This window comes from Anas acuta, chromosome Z (assembly GCF_963932015.1).
Source record: "Anas acuta chromosome Z, bAnaAcu1.1, whole genome shotgun sequence".
Taxonomy (NCBI): domain Eukaryota; kingdom Metazoa; phylum Chordata; class Aves; order Anseriformes; family Anatidae; genus Anas; species Anas acuta.
This window is the reverse complement of record NC_089017.1, coordinates 14,100,165-14,108,616: the sequence shown is the minus strand read 5'-3', so window position 1 is coordinate 14,108,616 and position 8,452 is coordinate 14,100,165.

Genomic DNA, 8,452 nt, shown 5'->3' with positions numbered 1-8,452 from the left:
AGATTCCGAGAATAACAGGAAGGGATTCTGCAGATACATGGGCCAGGAAAGAAAGGCCAAGGAGAGCGTGTCCCCTCTGATAAACGGGAAGGGAGAACTGGTAACAACAGACAGGGGGAAGGCTGGGGTACTCAGCAACCTCTTCGTCTCAGCCTTCACTGCCAGTCAGGCTTCCCCTGAGTCCCTGAACCTCTGGGCAAGGGCTGGGGGAGCAAAGTGCCTCCTGCTGTGAGCAAACAGCAGGTCTGAGACCAGCTGCTGAAACTGAACAGGTACAAGTCTGTGGGGCTGGTGCCATGCATCCCGGGGTCCTGAGGGAACTTGCTGGTGGAGATGCCGAGCCTCTCTCCATCTTATCTGAAAAGTCCTGGCAGTCAGGTGAAGTCCCCAGTGACTGAAGAAAGGAAAACATCGATAACATCGATCTCATTTTTAAGAGTAGAAAGGAGGACACAGAGAGCTACAGACGAGTGAGCCTCACCTCTGTGCCTGTCAAGATCACGGAGCAGATCTTCCCAGAAGTAATGTCAAAGCACATGTAAGATAAGGAGGTGATCTGAGACAGCCATCAATACTACACCAAGGGCAAATTGTGCCTGACCGATCTATTGGCCTTGTGATAGTGTGACCGCATCAGTTGACAAGGGAAGGCTGACCAATGTCATTTACCTGGACTTCTGTAAGGCCTTTGAGACGGTCTCACACAGCATCTTGATCTCCAAATCGGAAGGAGATGAATTTCATGGGTGGACAATTCCATGGATAAGGAATTGCCTTGAAGGTCACACCCAGACAGTGGTGGTCAATGTCTCTATGTCCAGGTGGAGACCAGGGACAAGTGGTGTCTCTCAGGGGTGTGTCCTGGGTCCGGTGCGGTTTATATCTTCATCAGCGACACAGACATTGGGATCAAGTGCACCCTCTGTAAGCTTGCAGATGTCACCAAGCTGAGTGGTTCAATCAATACACCAGAAGGAAGGGACGCCATCCAGAGGGACCTGGACAGGCTGGAGCAGTGGGCCCACGTGAACCTAATGAGGTTCAACAAGTCCAAGTGCAAGGTGCTGCACCTGGGCTGGGGCAATCCCAGACACGAGCACAGACTGGGAGAAGAACCCAGTGAGAGCAGCCCTGCAGAGAAGGACTTGGGGGCTCTGGTGGACAAAAAGCTCAACACGAGCCAGCAGTGTGTGCTGTGTGCCTGCAGCCCAGAGGTCCAACTACATCCTGGGCTGCGCCAACAGAGGGGTGGACAGCAGGTGGAGGGAGGGGATTGTGCCCCTCTGCTCTGCCCTGGTAAGGCCCCACTGGGAGTGCTGCGTCCTGGCCTGGGGCCCCCAGCACAAGAAGGATGTTGATCTGCTAGAACGGGTCCAGGGGAGGGCCACAAAGATGATCAGAGGGCTGGAGCACCTCTCCGGTGAAGACAGGCTAAGAGAGCTGGGGATGTTCAGCCTGGAGAAGGCTCTGAGGTGACCTTATTGCAGCTTTTCAATAGTTAAAGAGTGCTTATAAAAAAGATGGTGAGAAACTTTTTTTTCTCATGCAGGCAATGACAGGACAAGAGGGAATGGTTTTAAACTGAAAGAGGGGAGACTTAGATTAGATGTTAGGAGGAAATTCATCACTCAGAGGGCGGTGAGGCCCTGGCACAGGCTGCCCAGAGCAGCTGTGGATGCCCCATCCCTGGAGGTGCTCAAGGCCTGGCTGGATGGGGCTTTGGGCAACCTGGTCTGGTGGGAGGTGTCCCTGCCCATGGCAGGGGGGTGAAACTGGGTGGTCTTTAAGGTCTCTTCCAACCCAAACCCTTCTGTGGTTGTGATACTTTACAGTGAGATCCCCAATTGCACACAGACACATGGCTGTATTGTCTGATGGAAAGGATCAGGACTTTTGTTCCTGACAGGAGTAGGATAAAGCTTTCTGCTGCATATGAAGATGCACATTTTTAATTTATATAAGTTTATACAGCTTATACTATGATTTTATAAAAGCTTATCCACCTCCACGGCAGTGCAAGCCTACAGAAGATGGCACCGTCCCAGTTCCTTCTCTGCCTCACCGACATTCCTGACTTGCCTTTGATGTCAGTAGGAGATCCTGTACAAGCCAATTCTCTGCTAAATCACTCGTTAGGGTGATTTTCTCCTTGGCTGATGTCTCTCTCATTCCCCTAAATGTAAAGAGGAAGGGCTGGGTACTGACTTTTATTGTCTTATTTGTGTGTGGCTCTGTAGTGGCATAAAAACCATGAGTGCCCGTCTATTCCCCACTGATTTAACTCGTGTGGAGGATGAAAACTCACTGAAAACAGTCAAATTTGGTGTACTTCAGTTGATTACAAACTGTTTTTCAGTAAATAGCTCATTCATCATCAGAAATCTACTGTCATCACACAGTACTGATGACAGTTGTTTTCTGATGTAAGGCTACATTTAAGGAGTGAAGAGTTAGTGATGCCCTTGGACTTAATTTTGATTAAGCAACAACAATATACACACCTGTAACATTTTACTTTGACTTACATTTAGCAGGAGATATATAAGTTGTCCAAACCTAACACAATGGATGCAAAATGATGATTGCTATTACAACTATCAACTGCCCGTATTGAACTCATGCTGAAAGATTTTACAATTCTAGATGAATTTAATTATTTGCAAATGTTCTTAATCTGTGTTCTAGAGAAGATTCATTCCTCAGGAAAAGAATCAGGTATTTTCCTAAGAAGGCCGCAAAGCCGTTATCCATTTCAGAATAAGGAACTTTGCAATACTTCCTTCCCGTCACATCTTCCTTTACAGTATTGCAACACCGTAACATCAGCTGTAACTGCATTCTGTTAAAATGCTGGCAAAGAAGGGGCGTTTTATTTCCAAAGTCCTGCCTTTGGAGGCTTACTACAGAAATGTTTTAAATGTTTTCATCCTACAGTAATTCAGGTTTCCCAAACCTTTTACTACAATTACCAAGGTGGAGAAATATCATTACACCCATTTGTACAAGCAGACTAAGGGAATTACTGAGAATCTCATGTGACTTTCATGGCAGGATTACAAGACTCCATTTCCTCTGATTTTCCCCTAGCGAGACCACAACAAGCTCAGATTCCTGAGGACCACAATGAACAAAAATTACTCCTAGCAAAGGCATCCCAACTACAAGTAACAGCCTCCAGCATTAAAAGCAAGGTTCTCAAAAACACACATTTCAAAGGCCAAAAAATGAAAAGGGTTCATAGCCAAGAACTGCTTGTTATGCAGATATTCCTCTCCACACACCATGCCTGGCTTCAGAATAGACCTGTATGTTATCTCCAGAGCTAGCATCTTTCAAAGGGGATATGAACTATTGTGCTTCAGTTTTCCAGATTAAATGGTGGAAAGCACAGTATCACACAGGCAAGATATAAACAATTTCCAAGCGCCAAAATAGATTCCTAAAAGGTGAATTCTGATACTTACCAGATTTGCAAACTCTTGAATCTTTGTGAAGCAAAGCTCTTTGCTCAGCTGGCACTAAAAGGCAGCAGTTTTCTTCCCCTGGTTTCACTATTCTATTTCAGGCCAGGATGTATTCTGCAACACTGAGGTTTTGGTAGTGGGGGGCTGCAAGGGCACGATGACATTAGGGGCACACAGCTGAGCCCATCAGCCAAGCTGGTGGCACCTCTGGGTAAGCACAGTTAAGAAAGGACAAAAACATCATGCAGGCAGAACAGGGAACAAAAAGAATGAGAAGCAGCATAAGAAACATCGAGGCCCAAAGGAGGAACTCCTCTGTGGCAGACGAGATTCTCCCAGCAGCCCACTAAGAACCTGTACAGGAGCAGAAGGTCTCTAAAGCCCGTGGGCAACCTGAGCTTGGGGCCAAGGAAAGGTGGGAGAAAGAAGGATTAGGGAAGAGAAAACCTTGTATTCTGACCTTAGCTGCCATACGCTGGCACTGCTCCAAAGCACTTTGTGAAACTCTTCGGAGTGGAAAACATGAAGAAGTAAAGACGCTTAAATACTCAATCTCTGATCCTGCAAAAGTCTGGGGTACATCCTGGTGACCAATGAACAGGAAATGGATGTACAACTAGTCTTCATAAAAATAAACTTTGAGGTGGGATTACAGAAACAAGCTTGACTGACCTAAATTGTCTGAGACAGTACGGGCACTCCCTAACATCGCATTTCTGGAACAGTCTGGTTTCAGAAGTGTCTGATATGAATGACTTACTTTTATCTATCTGTAGTTCTCAGAGAATTCTTGGAAAAATCTGAGCTCACATCTCCCTGTACGGATACTGATAATAGGAGTCAGGACAAAATCTTTCTGGTGAGACCATGTATTTTTTTGTCATTCTTCCTCATGGTGGTCTTTATGGTCTGTCAGAGCAGCATTTTAGTGCGTTGCAACAAGCTCCGTAAAATTATGGTACCATACAGTATCCATAGTATTAAGCAAACTGTTTATTCAGTTTAGTGTTATTCCCATTGAGATGACAGGTAAGACTGCAGCAATAGGTCTCTCAGATGCTATCCTCACATCTAAAAGAGCAGCAGCAGAAGCACCCATGGAGGTGCAGAAGCACTGGGTACTCTCAGGGAGCTGAGCAATTACACACAGCCTTATCAGTATCAGGATAGGGACTAAATAAAATCCTACCAAGAATACCCGAAAGTGCCTCAAAAGGTTTCGTGCTGTGGCTACCTAGCACATCTGTAAGGCTCAGGCTGGGTGGGCAATTGTCCAGACTGCAGACAGCTTTCTCTTTGTCTTCTTTCAGAGCTATAATGCAGTCCACCTGAAAGGACAGCACTGAACCACTGAGCATTGCAGACAATCTTCACCTTCAGCTTTCAAACACAAGTAGTTGTATCTGCTTGTACACTGCTTTTTGCACTACGTCACACTGCTGCTTATTTTGGGCTTTGCTGTCTGCTAACTTTAGGCAGCATTTGCATTCAGGAGTGTTTAATTCCCAGCCTGGAGTTGAACTGACGCACAGCTTACCATTACTGAGAAATCTGTTGTTAAATGTATGTGAAAGTCACACAAGATAAGGAAGTTTGAAGGATACTGAAATGCAGTTGCTGAGAAAGCAGTAGTTAGCAGCTCAAGGATTACTGAGCGAGAACATCGGCAGGACAAAAACCTATGAAATGCTAAGAAATGAGAATCAGCAGGAGGTAACAGCAAAACAGATCAGCCTGTTCCTAGGGGTAAAGAGTCTTCTTCACCGACTTGACAACTGCCTAATGAGCACAGACTGATGTCTCACTAGGGGCACACCAACATTTAGCAATGATTAGCATGCCTCTTGTTATCTAGTGCACGCACTTTCCAACAAACGTTTCATGCTCTTAAGTTGTATATACTGTGCTTGCAGTCTTTATACACAGGAAAAATTCCCAAAGAAAAGTGGTTCTGCTAGCATCTGATACAAATTCATCAGCCTAGATGACAGTACACGTGAATAAAAAGTATATTTGAGTTCTAGAAGTGATCTCTGAAGAGACTATTAAACCAACCATTACAGAAAAAGCTTATAGTACAGGCTCAGAAAACTCCAGTGAAAAGTAACTTAGAATAACTTAGACCTTTTCACAGTCAATAGGACCTTGAAAGGCAAAATTCCTTAAATTAAAACCGTGTCCTTCCTTTAGCGTAATTCAGCTTATTATATGACAGGCAGGTGTAGACTGAGAAGCCCATGGAATGGAGCTGCAAGGACAGTATCTGCCTGTATACGGTTTTAACTGGTATATGGTGACAGCCTTAAGGGACAAAAAATGTAATTTTAAACTGGAGGAGACAGCTATTTGTTTCTGATATTTGTTTCTGAGTTTAAGATTTATCAAGACAAAGAATTATTTGGTAAACCAGCTCCCCACTAGCTAGTGATAAATGAGAACAAAAATGACGCCAAAATCAAGTTAGCTTTTTCAGTTCAAACCTCATTCATCTTTCCAAGGGGGGGGGAAAAAAAACAGTTTAAGTAATCATCCCATTTTCTGTAAATATGTCCATCCTTCAGTTAGAAGAGTAGAGGCAGATGACAAGCTAGTGCTCAAATTGTTTAACTACAGTAGCTGTCCTTTGTTTTCTTAAACAACATTAGCAGGCAACTGGTCCCTCTAGAGCCAAGTTCCAAAGAAAACACTATTCTTCATTTTATGTATGGAAATCAAGCTCTGACAGATGAGTCAGATTTCTAAAACTACTTAGCTTAAGAGGAAGACAGACATTTTAATTGGTGTCTGGCTCCTAAATGATTTGTCCAGTTAACTGTGTAAACAGAGAACTGAATCCCTTAAAAACAAAGCATTTCCTGTAAATACTACTTCCTCATCATAACATTTTCACTTCTGCTTAATGAAAAGCCAAACTCACTACATTCAGAGGTGCTAAAGGCCATAGGGTTACTTTGAAGATAAAGAGCATCAAAATGGAAAGCAGTATTTTTATTTCAAATACTACTGAACTTGTAGTTCCAAAAAGTTAGGGGAGGTTCAGGTGGGAAACTAGGAGACATTTCTTCTCAGAAAGAGCAGTCAGGCACTGGGACAGGTTGCCCAGGGAGGTGGTGCAGTCACCGTCCCTGGGGGTGTTCAAGGAGAGGTTGGATGTGGTGCTGAGGGACATGGTTTAGTGGCAACATTGGTGGTAAGGGGATGGTTGGACCAGATGATCTTGGAGGGCTTTTCCAACCTTGTCATGAAGATGTCTGTCCTCCTGAACAACTGCCACATGTATTGAGGCTCTGCTTCTCAGGACATGGCAAAACATCACTCATTGATGGGAGGTAGACAGTAATTGTTTTCTTTTTATTTTTTCACAGCTTTTTTTTTTTTTTTTTTTTTTTTACTTTTTCCTTTAAATAAACTGACCTTATCTCAACCTGTGAGACTTTTTTTCTTCCACCCCCACTTTATTTTCTCCCCATCCCTTTGAGGAGGGGGAGTGAGAGCAGTGTGGTGGGGTTCAGCTGCCCAACAGAACCACACAACTGTTCTCTCCCCAATGTGGGATGAGGGAGAACACTGATAATAACAAAGTACAAGAACTTGCGAGTTGAGATAAAGACGGTTTAATAAGGAAAAAAACAAGTCATGCACAAAGCAACTGCTCACCAACCACTGTGCAATGCCCAGCAGGTCTCTGCACAACATCTGCCCCTGGCCAGCTCTCGCTCATATTGCTGATCACAGCACCACATGGTGTGGGACATCCCTCTGGCCATCCTGGGCCAGCTGTCCTGGCTCTGTCCCCTCACAGCTCCTGGGGCACCCCCAGCCTCCTTGCTGGCAAGGCAGCACGAGGAGCTGAAACATCCTCAGCTCTGTAAGCACTGCTCTGCAACAGTTAAAATGTCAGTGTTATCAGTGTTGTTCTCACCCTAAATCCAAAACATAGCCCCGTACCAGCTACTAGGAAGAAAAATTAACTCTATCCCAGCTGAAACCAGGGCAACATGTCTGACAAGTTTGCTTTTTTACTTTCTGCCCCTGACTCAGATCAGTGAAGGCATTTCCATTTTCCAGTATTTTTTAAATAAAAGTTTGCAAATAAAACTGGAAAAAAATAAATTGTTAAATAAAATTATATTAAATTTTAATATTTTTAATTAAAAAAAACTTTGCAAGGAAACAAAGTAATTTAAAAGGCATTTTTCGGAACTGAGTACTTATAAAGTGCTTATTATGGTTTGCTTATGTCCCAAAAAATTATGAAGGACTTGAAATAATGTGTACTTTCAAGGATAGACTATTATAATTATCCAGCAGTCTGAACTGCTACACAGCAGCTTTCAATCCTTCAATTCCTATACCCTTAGCAGAGATGCAGTCCTTCATCAGCAAATTTTAACATATTGTCAGAAGGCCTGCTTTTCCCAGCTATGGACTAGGTCTAAAGAATTTGCAGATAATAGTCCACAGAAGCTACAGATCAAAGGCTGTAAAGCACCAATTTACATTTTCTGTTAATGATAAGAATTGGACATAATTCATACTCAAGCTGGCATTCCATTAGCATCTGAAGAACACATGCTGTCAATTTTGTTTGGTTTTTAATGTTTTGTTTTTCCATAAAAAGCAAATCTTACCTTAATTTAGAAAACAAAATCCAAACTACACTTCTCTGGACTACTGTTACCTGCTCTGTCTCTCTGACTGTCCTAAAAATCCTTTGCTGGATGCACCACTTCAACTGAACTCGAGGACTGAAAACTACAAGCACACCCTCAACTCAAAAGAGTCTCTCCCTACACTTCTTCACTTCTGTTGTTACTGGAAATTGCAGGGGTCATAAGGTAATAATTCATCACAGAATCACAATGTTTGCGGTTGGAAGGGAAGGGACCTTCAGAGAACTGCTCAAGCAGGGTCACTTAGAGAACGTTACACAGTCTGGCATCCAGGCAGGTTCTGATTATCTCCAGAGAAGGAGACTCCACCACCTC